We start from the raw sequence: 25,165 nt of genomic DNA on the forward strand, positions 1-25,165 counted from the left end.
ATATAGTGTATATAAAAGATCGGGGTTCGATTATAAGTTAGTGTATTTTATAGTTGTTATATTATTATTTTTGAAGTCAATGTTAATATTGTATAAAAGACGAATCTTTATTCTTTAAGCTATTGATAATGTGCCAGCCAAGAACAGGATGTAGGGTCACTGAAGGGTCACACATATGTGATGATAGTGTATGTACTTTCAAAATACTCTCTTTTGTAATGTTTTCTTTTTCAAGGAAGTATGATAATGTACGCGCGTGTACATCACGCAGTGAGAGTATGGATTACTAAGTCCAGTTTCAAAGTCTGTATGATAGGTCTCCACGTGCGTCCACGTGTCGACCTAAACTCATGTGATGATTCGATCTTTGTGCTTACGATAGTTTTATATACTAGTGACTATACAATGTTTGGCACATTCCAGGGATAGACGATCATATTATCATTTTTCGTTCTGCGGTCTGTATCTAGGAATACTGTATCTAGAATTATCGAATCTTTGTCCATAGTAACTTGTTTTATAACATCTTGTATTTTAGTCTATCTTATTAACGACATTTTTACATCGTATATTCTTATATTTTATCGTATCTGGTGTCTTGTTTTCTATCTAAAGTGGAACTTTAGTAATTTTACTGAAAGAACAGTCAGTGAGATTTTGTAGTTGTTTGTTGTGGAACTTGTAACTTCTATTTTTCTTATTAACTTCAATAAACTTATCACGCCTACCAAAAAGAGATCCTATTTTATTTGAAGAAAAAGAAGAACCTGCGCTAGACGCAAACGTTAATCATACAACAGGAAAATAAAGTGGTGGCAGCTGGGCAGGATCTCAACCGAAGTACTCGAAGTTCGATTCCAGTGCACGCTCCACAGTTACTAAGTTGAACATTCACCATTGTAATCAGAGTTCGTTCTTCGACACGAAGCTGATACGTTTTAAAATATCGTTACGTCCAGATACAGACCGCACTTCGTCGAGAATACCTTTTTTACTGTGAGTGCAAGAAGCTTGCCTGTTCAAGGTGTAGCGGATACCTCGGCGTACACACCGTTCCAGTGTTCCAGTTTTATTGCAACCAGTTCCAGAGATCCAGTAAGCAGTACCATTCTCAAGTGTGGCTGGTCCCAATTGAGCAACATTCCAAGCGGAGATCTTGTGGAAATTCAGAGGCCTCATCTTTAAACCAACATCAGGAAAGTACCAGGATCGACGCCAGCAGCACCCCCCATCACAGGAAATTCAAGGTTGGTTACAATTTTCATTGCTTGTTTGAACTTCCAAAATTTGAAAGTGTTACGCCTGGAGCTAGAAAAGATTTGTTCTTTGGTCACCGCGGTTGTTGTTTATTTGTGAAGTGAATAACGTAAAATCAAGACAAGAACAGTCTAGGATAGAAGGCTTTAGTATTCACCGTTCCTCTAGGGAAGGATTAAAATATTTCATTCGTTTAATCTTGGGAATACTTGGCAAAACAGAAGGTGTAAGGAAGGTATTGTCGTTAACAAAATTTTTTGTAAATTTAAATTGTATAGTTTAACGTAAGTACTAATTGCCAATGGCTACCAGTGGTAGTGCTGATTCTTCTGATACAGAAGTAGAGTATTTTAGTGTGTCAGAAGCACTAAAGTTAATTTCGGTACCATTTTCGGGAAAAAGAGAAGCATTAGAATTTCTGTCTAATGTAGATGCTGCTTTTGAATTGGTTGACCCAGCTAAGCATAGTACCCTTTTGAAATTTGTTAAAGCAAAAATAACTGGGGATGCTAGATCTAAATTGTTAGTTAGAAAAACCACTACTACGTGGGAAGCTGTTAAACAAATATTAATAGAAAATTATTCCATTAGACGAACTATTGATTTTTATGCATGCCAGCTTTTTAGTGCTAGACAAACCAAAGCTGATTCAATTGCATCATGGGCAAGTAAAGTAGACACTCTTCAAAGTCAATTACGCGAAGCCGTTGCTCGTGTTATAGATGCATCTAAATTGCCAGGAGCTATAGCACTTGTTGAAATATTAGCTAAAGCAAGTTTTATTCAGGGGCTAACAAATGACAGAATTCAAATGATTGTAAGATCTAAAAGCGATGATGATACATCCTTAGGATATATTATCGAACTCGCTCTAGAAGAAGAAACACAGATCACTTCCCACACTTCTCTCCCCTTTCCAAATGTAAATAGTAAGAAAGCTCAAAAGAAAGAATTAGTATGTTACCTATGCCATAAGCCTGGTCACACCAAAGCTCAATGCAAATTACAGAAAAGAAAGGAAAGAGGAAATTCTTCTAATCAGTTTATGAAAACGGTACATGTTTGTGAAATTTGTCCTGAGATCGCCGCGAGAGGCACAGGATGTGTTAATGGTAATTCTCCTGAGATCGCCGCGAGTGGCACAGGAGGGGTTAATTGTAATTTTTCCGAGAGCGCCGTGCGAGGCACGGAAGGTTATAGCAATTGTTTGCATGTTGCTAGTAAGGTAAATACTAGTGGAAATACTAGTAGGGTAAATACTAGTGGAAGTGAGAGAATTTGTGATAAAGAACAAAGTTCTCTGCATTGTAATGAAGTAAAAGCCTGCAGTAGTCAGATGTGCTCAAGTTGTAATGGTCAGGGAAACCGCAAATGGATGTAAATGAGCAACCTGTTTGCATCTCAGATAACACGAAGGGTTGCATAGTAACAAATCAAGAAGAAGGTACTATTACGGCATTCATTAAAGAATTGCATGCTGATGCAACTTTTCTCTTAGATACAGGCAGTGATTTATGTCTTTGGCAAATCCATGCACTTCCATGCAGTTTTAGAAAGAATATCGATACAACACAAACCGTGACATTGAAAGGATTAAACAATGTTAAAACTAGGTCACTAGGTACTATTTATCTAACGTTAGTCATAAAAGGAGTAGAATTCTCACATAAATTTCATGTTATTTCGGAAGGATGCTTATCAGAAGGCAGACACATTCTTGGCCGTGATTTTTTGAAACAAAAAAATTGTTTCTTAGAATTCCATCCTCCCCCTCCTCCTCCCTTGTCAACACATGCTTGCCAGAAACTTGACCTTAAGGGCAGCGATAAGCTTATACTACCATTGACATATAGTATTCCAGCTCGATGCGAGAAGTTAGTTTTTGTTCCCACAAACAGCACAGGAATTGGAATTGTAGAAAAACGAGAGATTAAACCGGGTGTTTTTCTTTCTTCTTGTTTGACAGTAGCGAAAGAAAATAAATGTATAGCTAGTGTGTTAAATGTGAATTCTTCAGTAGAGAATATAACTTTAGATCCGATAGACTTAGAGAAATTAGAAGAAAACCATGTTTTAAATATTCAGTGTGAAAAAGACAGGGTCCCACAAAAGTCAAATTCAGAAAGTTTAACTGAACGTTTAAAATTACTTCATAAGCTTTTAAGGGTAGGTCATTTACCACCCAAAGAAAAAGAATTCAATGATGTTTTCTTTCTACCAGGAGACAAACTAACTGCTACAAATGTTCTTGAACATGAAATTATTATTGATCCTAAACATGTAGGCAAAATTGTTAACAAAAAGAATTACCGAGTACCAGAATGTCATAAGGAAGAATTAAATAGACAAATAGAAGAGTTGTTAAAACAAGACATTATAGAAGTTTCAACTTCTCCTTGGAACAGTTCTATTTTCCTTATTCCAAAGAAACTCGATGCATCAGGAAAACAGAAATATAGACTAATAGTCGATTATCGATCTGTCAATGATCTATGTGTCCATTCGTCCTTTCCGTTACCTAACATAGACGACATTTTGAGTAATTTAGCCAATGCGCGTTACTTTTCCAGTTTAGATCTCCATAGTGGGTACCATCAATGCTATATTAGGGAAAAGGATAGACCTATAACTGCGTTCAGTACACCTGAAAATCATTATCAATTCAAGCGACTTGCTTTCGGTCTGGCGACAGCACCGGCCACTTTTCAAAGATTGATGAATACAGTGTTAGCAGGGCTGACAGGTACGAGTTGTTTCATCTACCTGGATGATTTAGTGGTCTTCTCTAGTTCTTTAGAAGAGCATAATAGTAGATTACGTGAGATTTTGCAAAGATTTCGCAAAAGCAACCTGCAGTTAAGTGTAGATAAGACTGAATTCTTGAAGCCAGAATTAACATACTTAGGACATGTCATTACACCTAACGGAGTAAAACCAGATCCAAGATTAGTGGAGAAAGTTCAGAACTTTCCTGTTCCTCAAACTAAGAAACAAATTAAGGGATTTCTAGGACTTACTGGATATTATAGGAAATTTCTAAAAGACTACAGTAAAATTGCTTTACCCTTAACGTCCTTATTAAAAGAAAACGTCCAGTTTTCTTGGGGAGTCAAACAACAAGTTGCATTTGATTCGCTTAAGGAGAAATTGACAACTCCTCCAATTTTGCAGTATCCTGATTTTAAAAAGCCTTTTATAATCACATCGGATGCTTCGGCATTCGCCTGCGGAGCTATTCTCTCACAGGGTGAAATAAACAAAGATCTTCCAATTGCGTATGCTAGTAGAGTTTTCAATAAAGCAGAGAGATCGTACTCAGCGACTGAACGGGAACTGGCGGCTCTAATGTGGGCTAGCAAAGTTTTTAGACCGTACATTTACGAAACAAAAGTAACTTTTGTCACAGATTGGAAGCCACTAACGTGGGTTTTTAGAGTACAAAATCCGACATCTAGACTTCTAAAATGGAGAATACTTTTAGAGGAATATCAATACGAAATTGTGTATAAGAAAGGAAGCTTAAATACAAATTCTGACGCCTTGTCACGAATGTATTCTTTAGATGTTATTGAAGAAGAAAATAGGGTATCAAATTGTGATTCACAACAGAAAGAAAAAGCTGAAGCTTTAGACTTAGAAACGAAAAACAAAATTTTAGAAGAGTTTCATACTCAAATTCTAGGTGGACATATAGGAATGAATAGGTGCTATGAAAAGATTAGGAAGTACCTTTCTTTAAATAATATTGACATTAAAGAATGGCCAAAACTAAAGGAAGATGTTGAAGATTACATAAAAGGGTGTGAAATATGTCAAAAGAATAGAAACACACAACAAATGGTAAAAATGAAGATGGTAATAACTGACACGCCCAGTACAGTTTTTGAAAAGGTCTCTTTAGATTTAGTCGGGCCTCTCCCAGAAACTTTAGAACACAGAAACAAATATTTATTGACTGTACAAGATAACCTTTCAAAATTTGTTATTGCAATTCCCATCCCTTCTCAAGATGCTGATACAATCAGCAAAGCCTTTGTCGAGAATGTAGTGCTAAAATTTGGCATTCCACACAGTATATTGTCAGATTGCGGAAGTAATTTCTTAAGCGATGTCTTCACGCGTATTTGTAAATTGTTACAAATAGAAAAACTACATACAACCCCATACCATCCGGCATCGAATGGTGGTATAGAAAAATTCCATCAGTCTTTAAAATTTTTCTTGCGATGTTATGTGGCAGAAAATCAGAATAATTGGGATGAATTAGCATCATATGCTACTTTCTGTTATAATACTACTCCTCATAGTTCCACTCAATACACTCCCTTCGAACTGTTATTCGGGAAACCTGTAAATGTACCAGGTGTATTACAAAGAAAACCCTCTGAAGTTGTATACAATTACGATGACTATGTAAAACAGTTGAAACACAAATTGCAGGAGATGCACGGATTAGCTAGAGCAAACCTCATTGACAAAAAGGAGAAAAGTAAAGAATATTATGATAGAAACGAAAACGAATGCATTTTTCAGAAAGGAGATAAAGTGTTATTATATGATGAGTCAGTCCGCCGCGGCAGATCAAAGAAACTTGACAGTCTGTGGCGCGGACCGTACGATATAATTCGAACAAAAGGTGTAAACTGTACCTTAAAGGTTGGCAAACAAGAGATGACTGTGCATGCCAATAGATTAAAGATGTATTATTAAGTAACTCAAATTCTTCATGTTATCTTGTAAAAAAAAAAAAAAAAAAAAAGTAAGGAAAGTAAAATAACGTTTCTATATTTACAGGGTTGTTCAAAATGATAGGACTTAAAGCTATTCTACTGGTTTCTCTTATATGTAGTAGTCTAGAGCTTGGAGCACGCATAAAGAAATTTGAAAATACGGCAGGTATTTATTATGACTCTTTAGGAGAGGTTCAGTTATATAATACTTACTGGCAATTGGTCTCTTACGTTAACTTAACTAAGCTAGATATAAGTTTTCGTAATTTGGAAACTTACGTAGATAGGACACAAAACCTGTGTAGACACTCAGTGGTGAAATCAAATAAAACAAGTTGTGCTACAGTGTTCGTAAATCAAGTTTTGACTAAGGTATCTGATATCAAAGAGGTTAAGGAAATAATAAAAGAAGTAACAAAAATTTCTTCGCAAGAAAGTAGAAGAAAACGAGGGTTAATAGATGGTATTGGTCACCTTGCTAAATTTCTATTTGGCACCTTAGACGATGAAGATGCCAATTATTACACTCAAAAAATCAATAAATTAGAAAAAGAACAGTTAGATTTCTTGAAATTGAGTAAAGAGCAGATGACTATTGTTAAATCTACCCTACAAGGTATTAATAACACTCTTCATACAGTAGAAACTAACGAAAATATTTTGAGTCAAGGTTTAGAGCATATAAGTAAAGAGATATCAAAAAGAGAGAGACATTTAAATGAAGCATTTTTGGATTTAAATTTAAAGTATACAATAAATGAACATATCGCAAAAGTTGAAAGGTATTTAAGAGATTTAAAGGATCAGTATGAAATTGTTTTGCAAGCAATTTTAAATGCACAGAAAGGTGTATTACAGCCTCACATAATCACTCCTTATCAAATAATCCAACATTGGAAGGCGAGTCAAAGTGACCTCCATAGTGCGTTATCTTTACCAATTGGGACAAGTACTAGGAATAGTTACTTGTTGTTGAAAATAATAAACTTAGATGTATTTATCAATAATGGAATATTAGCCTATGTAATTCGTCTCCCTTTGACAGATTCCATTCGTTATCTAGTATATAAGTTAACTCCCTTCCCTACTAAAATAAAGAATACAACAAATAAATTTGTTTTTATTCAACCTGAAAAACCTTACCTTTTGGTTGATTCAATTAAACAATATTACGCAAAAATGACTGAAATTGAGTTCAATAAATGTAAGATTCTTAAACAAGATTGGTTTTTGTGTAAACAAACGTTTCCTATCTTGTCTAGTCATATAAATCAAGAGTGTGAAATGAAATTATTACAATATGTTCATTATGTTCCCATGGATTGTAATAAACATGTGATACAAATTGATCATTGTATATTCGTAACCTTAAATAACAATGAGTGGATTTTTGCTGCTCCACAGGAAGAGAAAATGACAATATTATGTAATGGATTTGAACCTTATGATTTAATTCTAACAAATTCAGGTATTATTCATCTAGATAATAATTGTAAAGCTTATGGTTTGAAGGCGTTCCTCCAAACACAAACATGGTATGAAACCAATGTTACAGGTAAAGACTTTACTCCGAAATTAAATCTTACTGATAATTGTTGTGAAATATTAAATTCTCATATATACCTGGAAGATATGCAAATTAACCTACCTATTCAGCATGTAATTAATTCGGTTAGTGACTTAAAGGTAGCAAGCCATAAAATTCAGGAAGTAGAAAAGAAAATAGATGATGAACAATGGAAACTACTTCATTCTGAAAAGGTAACTCATCTCTCTTGGTTTTCATATTTTGGTACAGTTCTGATAGCTCTAATATTAATATTTTGTTGTTGTTACCGATGTAAATGTTTTCGCTTTTTCAAAAGGTATTTTGATGATGATAGTTGTTGTAAACAAATATGCATTAAACCTTTTATTATTACCAAAATAAATCAAAAACAAGATACCACTGAGCCTGTAGTCATGTCAAGAATTGCTGAGCAGCTTACTGAGGTTACAGATGAGTTACAGGTAGCTGTTCCCCCTAAGAAAAGTCCTAATCTACGTAAGGAAAGATAAAAAAAAAAAGAGAAAAAATCTTTTTAATGTTTCATATCAGACTGTGAATTTTCAGTATCCAAATTCGCAACCAAATTCGCAATTTGATATGAAAATTCAAAAAAGGAGGGAGGTGTTGTATGAACGTATATTTACTGTTATTTTTTTTTCTTTTCTTTTTCTTATTTTGTTTATCACCTTCGATGCACCTCCCCTCTTAGCAGTACTTACCTGGAATGTCACTGTATATAGTGTATATAAAAGATCGGGGTTCGATTATAAGTTAGTGTATTTTATAGTTGTTATATTATTATTTTTGAAGTCAATGTTAATATTGTATAAAATACGAATCTTTATTCTTTAAGCTATTGATAATGTGCCAGCCAAGAACAGGATGTAGGGTCACTGAAGGGTCACACATATGTGATGATAGTGTATGTACTTTCAAAATACTCTCTTTTGTAATGTTTTCTTTTTCAAGGAAGTATGATAATGTACGCGCGTGTACATCACGCAGTGAGAGTATGGATTACTAAGTCCAGTTTCAAAGTCTGTATGATAGGTCTCCACGTGCGTCCACGTGTCGACCTAAACTCATGTGATGATTCGATCTTTGTGCTTACGATAGTTTTATATACTAGTGACTATACAATGTTTGGCACATTCCAGGGATAGACGATCATATTATCATTTTTCGTTCTGCGGTCTGTATCTAGGAATACTGTATCTAGAATTATCGAATCTTTGTCCATAGTAACTTGTTTTATAACATCTTGTATTTTAGTCTATCTTATTAACGACATTTTTACATCGTATATTCTTATATTTTATCGTATCTGGTGTCTTGTTTTCTATCTAAAGTGGAACTTTAGTAATTTTACTGAAAGAACAGTCAGTGAGATTTTGTAGTTGTTTGTTGTGGAACTTGTAACTTCTATTTTTCTTATTAACTTCAATAAACTTATCACGCCTACCAAAAAGAGATCCTATTTTATTTGAAGAAGAAGAAGAACCTGCGCTAGACGCAAACGTTAATCATACAACAGGAAAATAAAGTGGTGGCAGCTGGGCAGGATCTCAACCGAAGTACTCGAAGTTCGATTCCAGTGCACGCTCCACAGTTACTAAGTTGAACATTCACCATTGTAATCAGAGTTCGTTCTTCGACACGAAGCTGATACGTTTTAAAATATCGTTACGTCCAGATACAGACCGCACTTCGTCGAGAATACCTTTTTTACTGTGAGTGCAAGAAGCTTGCCTGTTCAAGGTGTAGCGGATACCTCGGCGTACACACCGTTCCAGTGTTCCAGTTTTATTGCAACCAGTTCCAGAGATCCAGTAAGCAGTACCATTCTCAAGTGTGGCTGGTCCCAATTGAGCAACATTCCAAGCGGAGATCTTGTGGAAATTCAGAGGCCTCATCTTTAAACCAACATCAGGAAAGTACCAGGATCGACGCCAGCAGCACCCCCCATCACAGGAAATTCAAGGTTGGTTACAATTTTCATTGCTTGTTTGAACTTCCAAAATTTGAAAGTGTTACGCCTGGAGCTAGAAAAGATTTGTTCTTTGGTCACCGCGGTTGTTGTTTATTTGTGAAGTGAATAACGTAAAATCAAGACAAGAACAGTCTAGGATAGAAGGCTTTAGTATTCACCGTTCCTCTAGGGAAGGATTAAAATATTTCATTCGTTTAATCTTGGGAATACTTGGCAAAACAGAAGGTGTAAGGAAGGTATTGTCGTTAACAAAATTTTTTGTAAATTTAAATTGTATAGTTTAACGTAAGTACTAATTGCCAATGGCTACCAGTGGTAGTGCTGATTCTTCTGATACAGAAGTAGAGTATTTTAGTGTGTCAGAAGCACTAAAGTTAATTTCGGTACCATTTTCGGGAAAAAGAGAAGCATTAGAATTTCTGTCTAATGTAGATGCTGCTTTTGAATTGGTTGACCCAGCTAAGCATAGTACCCTTTTGAAATTTGTTAAAGCAAAAATAACTGGGGATGCTAGATCTAAATTGTTAGTTAGAAAAACCACTACTACGTGGGAAGCTGTTAAACAAATATTAATAGAAAATTATTCCATTAGACGAACTATTGATTTTTATGCATGCCAGCTTTTTAGTGCTAGACAAACCAAAGCTGATTCAATTGCATCATGGGCAAGTAAAGTAGACACTCTTCAAAGTCAATTACGCGAAGCCGTTGCTCGTGTTATAGATGCATCTAAATTGCCAGGAGCTATAGCACTTGTTGAAATATTAGCTAAAGCAAGTTTTATTCAGGGGCTAACAAATGACAGAATTCAAATGATTGTAAGATCTAAAAGCGATGATGATACATCCTTAGGATATATTATCGAACTCGCTCTAGAAGAAGAAACACAGATCACTTCCCACACTTCTCTCCCCTTTCCAAATGTAAATAGTAAGAAAGCTCAAAAGAAAGAATTAGTATGTTACCTATGCCATAAGCCTGGTCACACCAAAGCTCAATGCAAATTACAGAAAAGAAAGGAAAGAGGAAATTCTTCTAATCAGTTTATGAAAACGGTACATGTTTGTGAAATTTGTCCTGAGATCGCCGCGAGAGGCACAGGATGTGTTAATGGTAATTCTCCTGAGATCGCCGCGAGTGGCACAGAAGGGGTTAATTGTAATTTTTCCGAGAGCGCCGTGCGAGGCACGGAAGGTTATAGCAATTGTTTGCATGTTGCTAGTAAGGTAAATACTAGTGGAAATACTAGTAGGGTAAATACTAGTGGAAGTGAGAGAATTTGTGATAAAGAACAAAGTTCTCTGCATTGTAATGAAGTAAAAGCCTGCAGTAGTCAGATGTGCTCAAGTTGTAATGGTCAGGGAAACCGCAAATGGATGTAAATGAGCAACCTGTTTGCATCTCAGATAACACGAAGGGTTGCATAGTAACAAAGCAAGAAGAAGGTACTATTACGGCATTCATTAAAGAATTGCATGCTGATGCAACTTTTCTCTTAGATACAGGCAGTGATTTATGTCTTTGGCAAATCCATGCACTTCCATGCAGTTTTAGAAAGAATATCGATACAACACAAACTGTGACATTGAAAGGATTAAACAATGTTAAAACTAGGTCACTAGGTACTATTTATCTAACGTTAGTCATAAAAGGAGTAGAATTCTCACATAAATTTCATGTTATTTCGGAAGGATGCTTATCAGAAGGCAGACACATTCTTGGCCGTGATTTTTTGAAACAAAAAAATTGTTTCTTAGAATTCCATCCTCCCCCTCCTCCTCCCTTGTCAACACATGCTTGCCAGAAACTTGACCTTAAGGGCAGCGATAAGCTTATACTACCATTGACATATAGTATTCCAGCTCGATGCGAGAAGTTAGTTTTTGTTCCCACAAACAGCACAGGAATTGGAATTGTAGAAAAACGAGAGATTAAACCGGGTGTTTTTCTTTCTTCTTGTTTGACAGTAGCGAAAGAAAATAAATGTATAGCTAGTGTGTTAAATGTGAATTCTTCAGTAGAGAATATAACTTTAGATCCGATAGACTTAGAGAAATTAGAAGAAAACCATGTTTTAAATATTCAGTGTGAAAAAGACAGGGTCCCACAAAAGTCAAATTCAGAAAGTTTAACTGAACGTTTAAAATTACTTCATAAGCTTTTAAGGGTAGGTCATTTACCACCCAAAGAAAAAGAAAGTATACTTGAACTTTGTGATGAATTCAATGATGTTTTCTTTCTACCAGGAGACAAACTAACTGCTACAAATGTTCTTGAACATGAAATTATTATTGATCCTAAACATGTAGGCAAAATTGTTAACAAAAAGAATTACCGAGTACCAGAATGTCATAAGGAAGAATTAAATAGACAAATAGAAGAGTTGTTAAAACAAGACATTATAGAAGTTTCAACTTCTCCTTGGAACAGTTCTATTTTCCTTATTCCAAAGAAACTCGATGCATCAGGAAAACAGAAATATAGACTAATAGTCGATTATCGATCTGTCAATGATCTATGTGTCCATTCGTCCTTTCCGTTACCTAACATAGACGACATTTTGAGTAATTTAGCCAATGCGCGTTACTTTTCCAGTTTAGATCTCCATAGTGGGTACCATCAATGCTATATTAGGGAAAAGGATAGACCTATAACTGCGTTCAGTACACCTGAAAATCATTATCAATTCAAGCGACTTGCTTTCGGTCTGGCGACAGCACCGGCCACTTTTCAAAGATTGATGAATACAGTGTTAGCAGGGCTGACAGGTACGAGTTGTTTCATCTACCTGGATGATTTAGTGGTCTTCTCTAGTTCTTTAGAAGAGCATAATAGTAGATTACGTGAGATTTTGCAAAGATTTCGCAAAAGCAACCTGCAGTTAAGTGTAGATAAGACTGAATTCTTGAAGCCAGAATTAACATACTTAGGACATGTCATTACACCTAACGGAGTAAAACCAGATCCAAGATTAGTGGAGAAAGTTCAGAACTTTCCTGTTCCTCAAACTAAGAAACAAATTAAGGGATTTCTAGGACTTACTGGATATTATAGGAAATTTCTAAAAGACTACAGTAAAATTGCTTTACCCTTAACGTCCTTATTAAAAGAAAACGTCCAGTTTTCTTGGGGAGTCAAACAACAAGTTGCATTTGATTCGCTTAAGGAGAAATTGACAACTCCTCCAATTTTGCAGTATCCTGATTTTAAAAAGCCTTTTATAATCACATCGGATGCTTCGGCATTCGCCTGCGGAGCTATTCTCTCACAGGGTGAAATAAACAAAGATCTTCCAATTGCGTATGCTAGTAGAGTTTTCAATAAAGCAGAGAGATCGTACTCAGCGACTGAACGGGAACTGGCGGCTCTAGTGTGGGCTAGCAAAGTTTTTAGACCGTACATTTACGAAACAAAAGTAACTTTTGTCACAGATTGGAAGCCACTAACGTGGGTTTTTAGAGTACAAAATCCGACATCTAGACTTCTAAAATGGAGAATACTTTTAGAGGAATATCAATACGAAATTGTGTATAAGAAAGGAAGCTTAAATACAAATTCTGACGCCTTGTCACGAATGTATTCTTTAGATGTTATTGAAGAAGATAGGGTATCAAATTGTGATTCACAACAGAAAGAAAAAGCTGAAGCTTTAGACTTAGAAACGAAAAACAAAATTTTAGAAGAGTTTCATACTCAAATTCTAGGTGGACATATAGGAATGAATAGGTGCTATGAAAAGATTAGGAAGTACCTTTCTTTAAATAATATTGACATTAAAGAATGGCCAAAACTAAAGGAAGATGTTGAAGATTACATAAAAGGGTGTGAAATATGTCAAAAGAATAGAAACACACAACAAATGGTAAAAATGAAGATGGTAATAACTGACACGCCCAGTACAGTTTTTGAAAAGGTCTCTTTAGATTTAGTCGGGCCTCTCCCAGAAACTTTAGAACACAGAAACAAATATTTATTGACTGTACAAGATAACCTTTCAAAATTTGTTATTGCAATTCCCATCCCTTCTCAAGATGCTGATACAATCAGCAAAGCCTTTGTCGAGAATGTAGTGCTAAAATTTGGCATTCCACACAGTATATTGTCAGATTGCGGAAGTAATTTCTTAAGCGATGTCTTCACGCGTATTTGTAAATTGTTACAAATAGAAAAACTACATACAACCCCATACCATCCGGCATCGAATGGTGGTATAGAAAAATTCCATCAGTCTTTAAAATTTTTCTTGCGATGTTATGTGGCAGAAAATCAGAATAATTGGGATGAATTAGCATCATATGCTACTTTCTGTTATAATACTACTCCTCATAGTTCCACTCAATACACTCCCTTCGAACTGTTATTCGGGAAACCTGTAAATGTACCAGGTGTATTACAAAGAAAACCCTCTGAAGTTGTATACAATTACGATGACTATGTAAAACAGTTGAAACACAAATTGCAGGAGATGCACGGATTAGCTAGAGCAAACCTCATTGACAAAAAGGAGAAAAGTAAAGAATATTATGATAGAAACGAAAACGAATGCATTTTTCAGAAAGGAGATAAAGTGTTATTATATGATGAGTCAGTCCGCCGCGGCAGATCAAAGAAACTTGACAGTCTGTGGCGCGGACCGTACGATATAATTCGAACAAAAGGTGTAAACTGTACCTTAAAGGTTGGCAAACAAGAGATGACTGTGCATGCCAATAGATTAAAGATGTATTATTAAGTAACTCAAATTCTTCATGTTATCTTGTAAAAAAAAAAAAAAAAAAAAAAAAAAGTAAGGAAAGTAAAATAACGTTTCTATATTTACAGGGTTGTTCAAAATGATAGGACTTAAAGCTATTCTACTGGTTTCTCTTATATGTAGTAGTCTAGAGCTTGGAGCACGCATAAAGAAATTTGAAAATACGGCAGGTATTTATTATGACTCTTTAGGAGAGGTTCAGTTATATAATACTTACTGGCAATTGGTCTCTTACGTTAACTTAACTAAGCTAGATATAAGTTTTCGTAATTTGGAAACTTACGTAGATAGGACACAAAACCTGTGTAGACACTCAGTGGTGAAATCAAATAAAACAAGTTGTGCTACAGTGTTCGTAAATCAAGTTTTGACTAAGGTATCTGATATCAAAGAGGTTAAGGAAATAATAAAAGAAGTAACAAAAATTTCTTCGCAAGAAAGTAGAAGAAAACGAGGGTTAATAGATGGTATTGGTCACCTTGCTAAATTTCTATTTGGCACCTTAGACGATGAAGATGCCAATTATTACACTCAAAAAATCAATAAATTAGAAAAAGAACAGTTAGATTTCTTGAAATTGAGTAAAGAGCAGATGACTATTGTTAAATCTACCCTACAAGGTATTAATAACACTCTTCATACAGTAGAAACTAACGAAAATATTTTGAGTCAAGGTTTAGAGCATATAAGTAAAGAGATATCAAAAAGAGAGAGACATTTAAATGAAGCATTTTTGGATTTAAATTTAAAGTATACAATAAATGAACATATCGCAAAAGTTGAAAGGTATTTAAGAGATTTAAAGGATCAGTATGAAATTGTTTTGCAAGCAATTTTAAATGCACAGAAAGGTGTATTACAGCCTCACATAATCACTCCTTATCAAATAATCCAACATTGGAAGGCGAGTCAAAGTGACCTCCATAGTGCGTTATCTGTACCAATTGGGACAAGTACTAGGAATAGTTACTTGTTGTTGAAAATAATAAACTTAGATGTATTTATCAATAATGGAATATTAGCCTATGTAATTCGTCTCCCTTTGACAGATTCCATTCGTTATCTAGTATATAAGTTAACTCCCTTCCCTACTAAAATAAAGAATACAACAAATAAATTTGTTTTTATTCAACCTGAAAAACCTTACCTTTTGGTTGATTCAATTAAACAATATTACGCAAAAATGACTGAAATTGAGTTCAATAAATGTAAGATTCTTAAACAAGATTGGTTTTTGTGTAAACAAACGTTTCCTATCTTGTCTAGTCATATAAATCAAGAGTGTGAAATGAAATTATTACAATATGTTCATTATGTTCCCATGGATTGTAATAAACATGTGATACAAATTGATCATTGTATATTCGTAACCTTAAATAACAATGAGTGGATTTTTGCTGCTCCACAGGAAGAGAAAATGACAATATTATGTAATGGATTTGAACCTTATGATTTAATTCTAACAAATTCAGGTATTATTCATCTAGATAATAATTGTAAAGCTTATGGTTTGAAGGCGTTCCTCCAAACACAAACATGGTATGAAACCAATGTTACAGGTAAAGACTTTACTCCGAAATTAAATCTTACTGATAATTGTTGTGAAATATTAAATTCTCATATATACCTGGAAGATATGCAAATTAACCTACCTATTCAGCATGTAATTAATTCGGTTAGTGACTTAAAGGTAGCAAGCCATAAAATTCAGGAAGTAGAAAAGAAAATAGATGATGAACAATGGAAACTACTTCATTCTGAAAAGGTAACTCATCTCTCTTGGTTTTCATATTTTGGTACAGTTCTGATAGCTCTAATATTAATATTTTGTTGTTGTTACCGATGTAAATGTTTTCGCTTTTTCAAAAGGTATTTTGATGATGATAGTTGTTGTAAACAAATATGCATTAAACCTTTTATTATTACCAAAATAAATCAAAAACAAGATACCACTGAGCCTGTAGTCATGTCAAGAATTGCTGAGCAGCTTACTGAGGTTACAGATGAGTTACAGGTAGCTGTTCCCCCTAAGAAAAGTCCTAATCTACGTAAGGAAAGATAAAAAAAAAAGAGAAAAAATCTTTTTAATGTTTCATATCAGACTGTGAATTTTCAGTATCCAAATTCGCAACCAAATTCGCAATTTGATATGAAAATTCAAAAAAGGAGGGAGGTGTTGTATGAACGTATATTTACTGTTATTTTTTTTTCTTTTCTTTTTCTTATTTTGTTTATCACCTTCGATGCACCTCCCCTCTTAGCAGTACTTACCTGGAATGTCACTGTATATAGTGTATATAAAAGATCGGGGTTCGATTATAAGTTAGTGTATTTTATAGTTGTTATATTATTATTTTTAAAGTCAATGTTAATATTGTATAAAAGACGAATCTTTATTCTTTAAGCTATTGATAATGTGCCAGCCAAGAACAGGATGTAGGGTCACTGAAGGGTCACACATATGTGATGATAGTGTATGTACTTTCAAAATACTCTCTTTTGTAATGTTTTCTTTTTCAAGGAAGTATGATAATGTACGCGCGTGTACATCACGCAGTGAGAGTATGGATTACTAAGTCCAGTTTCAAAGTCTGTATGATAGGTCTCCACGTGCGTCCACGTGTCGACCTAAACTCATGTGATGATTCGATCTTTGTGCTTACGATAGTTTTATATACTAGTGACTATACAATGTTTGGCACATTCCAGGGATAGACGATCATATTATCATTTTTCGTTCTGCGGTCTGTATCTAGGAATACTGTATCTAGAATTATCGAATCTTTGTCCATAGTAACTTGTTTTATAACATCTTGTATTTTAGTCTATCTTATTAACGACATTTTTACATCGTATATTCTTATATTTTATCGTATCTGGTGTCTTGTTTTCTATCTAAAGTGGAACTTTAGTAATTTTACTGAAAGAACAGTCAGTGAGATTTTGTAGTTGTTTGTTGTGGAACTTGTAACTTCTATTTTTCTTATTAACTTCAATAAACTTATCACGCCTACCAAAAAGAGATCCTATTTTATTTGAAGAAAAAGAAGAACCTGCGCTAGACGCAAACGTTAATCATACAACACAAGATTAGGGACACTAACCACCTTTAACGCAGGATTATTGGCGCGTGTGCCAGAATTCCTGAGGGCATGCTGGGTAATGGATGACTGCCAGCAGCGGATACATTTAACGATTGCTCAGGAGGGACGGTAAGTGGGCCATACATTACCCGCAGAATGTATAATATAAGAAACCAGTATTTTATATTTAGAAATTTAATGTTACCAGTATCAAATCATAAAAAGGGTTATAGTTGAGTTCAAATGAGTGAATAAAATGTCTAGGGTTTGTTGCATTAATTATTATTTATGCATTACTAGCAGCGTTCACCCCGCTTCGCTGCGGTCACCCCGGAACGCAATAAACTTTGTTACTTAGATAATTTTTACTTTTTCGCTTTCAAGTGATTTATAGCGCCTGTCAGTTATGTTAACCCGCCGAGTCACAGGGTCATGCGGGTTGCATATAAATACGTTTATTTTTATACCTATGATGAACTAATAACAAAGGATTTGTACGTATGGACACCTGAATGGTCAATTATCTCAAGACACTGGTAATTGAAAATTAAGGTGATATGATAAAAACCATCTAGGGTCCACATCCTAACAACCCCCCAAAAATGAAAGAAATCGGTTCAGCCGTATTAGCGTGATGAGCGGACAAAGGATTTTTTTTACGTATTGACACCTGATTGGTCAATTATCTCAAGACACTGGTAATTGAAAATTAAAGTGATATGATAAAAACCATCTAGGGTCCAAATCCTAACAACCCCCCAAAAATGAAAGAAATCGGTTCAGCCGTATTAGCGTGATGAGCGGACAAAGGATTTTGTGCGTTCTCTTTTATATATATAGATTTTTATTCTTGTTTCATGCATTATAACCTCCATCGAAGACGCGCCTGCTCCCTACGAACGTATTCTCGCGTAGGCCTCTTCTATGCTCCTGCCCTGACACTGTTAAATAGCATTCTCGATTTTTAGGTTGTTTTTTTTCGTATATGTGGCATAGGACTGAATGTGCATTTATACCTTAAAGGAAAGCTCTCATAAAATTAATCTGCACGCATGAAAACAACTCTTACCTTAAGAAATAACTTCTGAAATATTACGTGTGAATTTTGTGATGAAATAATTGCATATATTATAATAGAATAACATGTAATCATTTCCAGGGTACTTCAGTTTCCGAATATATTATCAATCTGTACGCAATTACATGTTATTATCGGAAATTAACTACAGTACAAAACGTCTTATTAAAGTAAAAATGTCATATATATATATATATATATATATATATATCTTACAGCGCCCCGAACTGCCAAAAGGTGCTAAGACACTAGCACCCTTCAGTGTGGAAACACTGAAATTTAGCAGGGTCGCCATCCTGTTCTGGTTTTTGAGTACAAGAAAACTCGGATATTTTTAAAAATGAAAAAAAGTTTTTAAATGCGACCTTTACGGAAGCGAACGGATAACAACGGACTTAAACGAGGCTACGTCTTCCGAAATCATACGAAGAAGCAAGAGGGAACCCTATGCTCACACTAGCTTACTACACATTTTAATTACTAACTTAACCTAAGGTAACATGAAACAAAGATATGCCGAAGAAACCTGAACAAATAATATTGACTTTTATTGAGCTGAGCGAAGCGAAGCTCTTATACTCGGGTTAGCCGTTTGGTTGTCCGCGAACTCCTCCTAGACCGTTTGGCCGATCTCAACCAAACTTAGCACGCTGATAGAGTATGTCGTGCTGAGTGACAACATAGGTCAAAATCAAAAATCCGATGTACCATCGAGGAATAATGACCGAAAAACGCTTCCTCCTAGACCGTTTGGCCGATCTCAACCAAACTTAGCACGCTGATAGAGTATGTCGTGCTGAGTGACAACATAGGTCGAAATCAAAAATCCGATGTACCATCGAGGAATAATCATCGAAAAACGCTTGCATAGACTTAACATGGGGAAAAAGTTTTCACGCGATTTTTCTGTCAACAATTAAAAATGGCATTTATTATTGCATAATGGCCAGGAATGATTACGTAGTTTAAGCTCGCTCAGCTCATTTCATTGCAATCGGGTACATCCATTGCATTCCTAGTTATCTAAGGACGAAGTGTAGAAGTTTAGTTTAAACAGCTCACATATTTGACACAAGCAGGAATGTAACTGTTCACTTTGCTATCGAACAAATGACAAAGAAAAGGCAAGAAAAAAATTAAAAGAAAATTTTAAAACACCATAGCAGCTTAGCCTATAGTTTTTCGTCCAATTTCATGGATAAAAGTGACTCAAATAATTCTGAATTAACCAAAAATAATATTAGAAATGCACGTAGGATTCGTGCACTATTCCCGCTATCCAAAAACTGCCATCATTCTCACTACTTCACTTACGTCACTTCCGCCAAATTCCGGAAGAAGATGGAACATTCTAACAGAGTGGCCAAATACATAATATAAAGAGCACTAAATTTGAAGATGGTACAAACCAATAATTTTTAAGGATGTAGTGGGCACTACAATATATATATATATATATATATATATATATATATATATATTATTTGGTGGACTCTTGTTTCTTAATCTATACCCTATATTCTTGTATGTTAAATTCTCAAATTAATATTTATACTTCTCATTGCTTCAAAATTTAACAATAGTTATGGGCATGCAAGCACTGTAACTACATAAATCGTGTATGTTATCAAGAAAAATAACAATACTTTAAATATCAGATAATTAGTGGTAACATTCTAGCCATCCCCCCAAAAAAAATATTCAACAACTGCTGCTCTGTCTCACTACACCATCATACTTGTTTTGTATGTTCCTGCACTCAATTCGAGCGCTGATTGGCTATTGAATGCTCTTGAATTGAATTGTTTAGAACAGGACAGAAACGAAATCTCTTGAACGAAACTATTGAATTCAAGACAAAAATGATGTCAGTGCTGACGTCTTTTTCATCAAATAGTCTTGAATAGTCTTGAACAAGAGTTTTGTTCAAGTTTTCTTGGATCGTCTACAAGAAGTATAAGAAATGATCCGAAAATGTAACTTTTCTAATGAACGGTAGAGGTTATATTGCAATTTTTAATGTAGTGAGGCGAAGTTCACTGGGGGCCATATTGATGACGTTATATCTTGATATTCCCAAGAGGGATTTTGGTTAGGTTGAAGTGCAAACATAAACCTTTCAAACAAGGCATAAATCATTTCTGTACCACTTTTTTCGAATTCACCTTTTTATCTACTGTACTATACTGCGATTTGTCTGACAAGTAAGAAACAGATGAGTTGAGAGTAGCTTAGGCATTAAAGAAGATAGAGATATTTGAATTTGTGTTGATCCTAGTCATTTGGGAAAAGGTCCTAATATCCATGTATATAACTTACAGAAGTTTGCAGACTTCTGATGTTGATCTGCAAATAGGAAAAAAAAATTCGAAGAAATTACTTTAGTAAATGGAAGATATTCGGGGAAAGTACGACAAGCTTGTAAAATCCATAATAGACTTGAGTATTTCAGAAACATTTCAAGAGAAACGCAAACCGTTCGCAAAGAAATATTTTGGTGAACTGGCAACCATAGGCGTGCGCAATGTGGGTGCCTTGGCACCCCCATTAGAGAAACTTTTTTATGTAGAATTATTACAAACTGAGAAGAGATTACGTGTAAATTATTTCCCGTCTGTATGTGTGCCGAGCGTCGCCGACATGCAATGACGCTAGGGGAAAGGGGGAGGACGACATTCCATATACTGGTACTTTAGATCTGGCACCCACATTCCCAATGTCGTGCGCACACTAGTGCTGGCAACGCATGGTAGACTAGATGTATCGGAACATACATTTCGTGTCACTGTATTTTACCATATTCTGGATTATATTGTGTCACAACTTAGCACCCGTTTCCACGGAATGACTGAAATTCTCAACAGCTTTTTTTCTCACTCCAGCAACATTTTTTTCTGCATCTGAGGAAGACGTTCAGAAATCTGGATATGTCCTTGCTACAAAGTACAGTAGTGATGTAAGCTCAGATTTTCCACGGCAAATACTGGTATTCAAAGATTAAAATGGGACTGAAATAGGTAACCTTCGAACAATTCGGGAAATAGCTTTATTCTTAGTGGAAAGTTGGTATTCTACGTCTTTTCCTGCTGTGCTTATCGCATATATAATTTTTCTAACAATATCAGTAAGTGTGGCTTCGGTTGAACTATCGTTCTCGAAATTAAAGCTTATAAGGAACTACTTGAGTAGTAGTACTTCACAACAAAGTTTGCTATATTACATCTAGAACGAAAACAAACTCTTCAAGGCTAAATCTAGACAAGGAGGCTCGGTGGCTCAGTGGTAGAGCGTTCACCTCCGGTGCTTGAAGTCCCTGGTTCGACCCCAGCTCGCGCCGTGTGAACTTTGTGGTGGACAAACACCGTGCTCGTGGGTTTTCTAGGGGTTCTCCCGTTTCCTCCCATTTTAGTCAGTCCACCATTTCATTCATTTCTCATAATCACCGTCTCCTTTAGCCTAACCGGCATAAACGTGGGACGTAAAACAAAGATTTCATTTCATTTTTAAATGTAGACAAGATTGTTTCAGATTTTCCTGATGCTAAAGCTGATTTCCTTATTTTTGAAACGACATTAAATTTTTGTTGTATTTTATGGTATTGAATCCATTACAATAAGTTTATTTTGAAATTGTTTTAGCAGTTGATACGATATTGTGCTGTGTGTCTATAAAATTATCAAAAAATTGTGAAATGCTGTAGTATGTAAAAATATCCTTTCTAACTTATGTTATTTCATTATTTAAGCTTGCTTTGGATAAAAGTATTTCTGTATATATATATATGTGTGTGTGTGTGTGTGTGTGTGTGAGAGAGAGAGAGAGAGAGAGAGAGAGAGAGTGTGTGTAATATTGTGTTTGCTGCTTTTACTATTATATTGAAAAATACGTTCGCTAGTGGGGCCCTCAAATATCCTCTTGCACTTGGGCCACGGAGAGTTTTGTTACAGCACTGGTAATCTTTTATATTTTTAACAGACCCTATACTCCGCTGGTTCCCAAATTGGAGGGCTACCCCCGAGACGCATGAAAGAAAATCAAGACGACACAGAATAATAAAATAACATTAATTGCAAAATTATTTTTACACTCTAAAGGCGTCAGATTTTTTTCTTTTCAACCACGATTAGCTAATATTTGTATTCAACGAACTTCCAATTAAATATTGAGATTTTGTTTTGCTGATTCCAATTTGTACTCTATGGGGCAGAAACATGGGCATTACGCAAAAGCGATTGAAAACATTGGAGGCTTTCGAAACGTGGGCGTGGAGAAAAAAAGAAGAGAATTAGTTGGGTTGAACGGGAAACGAATGAGAAGGGGTTAGACATTGTCGGAGTAGGGGAGAAAAGAAGAATTTTAGATATAATTAAGAAAAGGAAGAGGAACTAGTTAGGACATTAGCTGAGGAGGAACTGTATTATGAGGGGTGTGCTAGAGGGTATGATGGAACGAAAGAGGGAGAAGCGAAGGAGAGTGTAGTTGAAGCAAGATATTAAAACAGAAAATTACTACGTCAAGACGAAGAGACTTGCTGAGGACCACATCAAAGCTTCTCAGTTGCAGCAAGTGACCTGCCAATAATGAAAGAATAGCGATGATGATAATAATAATAATAATAATAATAATAATAATAATAATAATAATAATAATAATAATAATAATAATAATATGTTAAGCAATATTGGCCAAAAGAGAGAGAGAGAAATTAAAATAATAATGACTATAATCAAACCTCTTAATATTTTAGAATAATTTGAGTGAAAACTGAAAACGACTATGTCTTTATTTGTGTAAACTCAATTTATATACTTTTGACCTATATTAGAAATACAAAATAACAGCATCGAACTCTAACTTATTTGAAATAACTGTACCAAATCACTCTCACTTGTGAATATGGATTATTTGTTGTTGCATAATATTATATCGCTCAATCTTCGATGTGTCGTATGCATAAGGAGGCTAGAAGTTATATTGATAAACAACTATTCAACGTATAAGCATCCGCCCATGAAATCAAATTTGTGGTGACACGCACTAAGTTTTTGTCAAAGTCATGAAAATGTTATTTTTGATATTAATTTTATAAGCAGACAAAAGATTCCAGCGGATGCTTGAGCCTCGGAGCTAAGGCCATACCCATGTAGTCGGCACCTATAGGCTTATGTACGGAATTACCGATGTTCAATACTACAGTTCTCTTTAGTTTTAGAAGAAGAACACCACTAATATGTTTTGAAATGAAATATCTAGTTTAACGTCCCAGGCTTATGCAACGAGGCTAAGGGAGACGGCAATGATGAGAAATGAATGAAATGGTGGAATTTTATATTGCTCAGCCGCGCATCTTCGGTTTCGGCACCTGAAGGTTTGAACCGAAACGGGCTATCATCATTGCAATATCATCCTTCAACTTTATTTCATCATTCATATTTATTTTTCAGGAACAGGGACGAAGACACGGTTAGGTTTGCGAAACCACAACATATTGAACAAGAAAAACAGACAAACAAACAAACAAAAGAATAAAATTTAAAGAGAAAAAGAAACGATTCTAACTACTAATTATCATTATCTAATAATGATGAAGTCTTCCTTATATAATCTACTCTGACAAGAATTGAGCTTGACGTGTTCTATCATTATTATCATCATTCATTGCTTCTGATTACACCGCTCAACAAGGAATTGTTTATCTTAATGTTTTTACATTTACCGAATGATTTTGACGTGCTAATTGCGAATCTGGTATTAGTTTTCCTCAAATGTCGATTGTTTGAAAGGAATTTTGCAAAATCGTCTTTGTTCAGGAACGCCATTTTAGAGGAAGAATTTCAGGTTTTACTTCGGCTGTTCATAGATGGCAACACACAACAAACTCTTGTGGATTAATTAGCAAGTTCCGTTTCGTAACATTGCGTTCTATGATTACAAATTTTGAATACAGCATTTATTTTGAATGAAAATAACTGTCTAGAAAAATATAATTTCTTATTTTTCCCCTTATTTTTACAAAAAATATTAACTTTTACTTAAGTAAAGTCAGTAAATTTCTATATGACTCCACTTGGATAGCCAGCTGCATACTCCAGATCGATACTTATTTCGATCTATCAGCTGTGACGTACCAAACGTCAGTACGACTGTCTTTTGCTACCTTCCTGCTCCTTATCCCGGGTTTTTTCTCTTGCCTTACTTCTGAGCACTGTACATCAGACTGATCAAGCCAAGGGCGTCTAGTGCTACGAGTTTGGCACCTGAAACTACTCAATCTTGACGGCTATTCGAACGGGTCGTCTCACCTTACAATTTTCATTATTCATCGCACAGCATCACACCATCTTACACAGCACGGCCTTGTGCCCCTTTATCGGCTTACCTGATGGCGGACCCTGGCTTAGTTTCTGGACAATCCTCAGAATGCCGTCATGAATTTTTGGCACCTGTTATCCCTGTTCCCACTTTTCACTTTGCGAAGGTAGAGAAGCGGAAGGACCGCAGGGAGAGACATCGCCAAAACTCCGAATGCTCTATTGCTTCCGCAGCTTCTGGCACTTCAACTCGGACGAGGTCTCGATCTCCTCAGAGTCATACGAGTTTTGCTGCCAAGTTGAAACATTTACCACCAGCTAAGAAACAGCATTTTGTTTCCACTTCTGAATCTTCAGATATGGCAGCCGAAAGCACTTCAGTAATTCGCAAATCATCTGAACAAATCCTTATTT

The sequence above is a fragment of the Thermobia domestica genome, chromosome 5, assembly GCF_964235325.1.
Source record: "Thermobia domestica chromosome 5, izTheDome1.hap1.1, whole genome shotgun sequence".
Lineage (NCBI taxonomy): Eukaryota > Metazoa > Arthropoda > Insecta > Zygentoma > Lepismatidae > Thermobia > Thermobia domestica.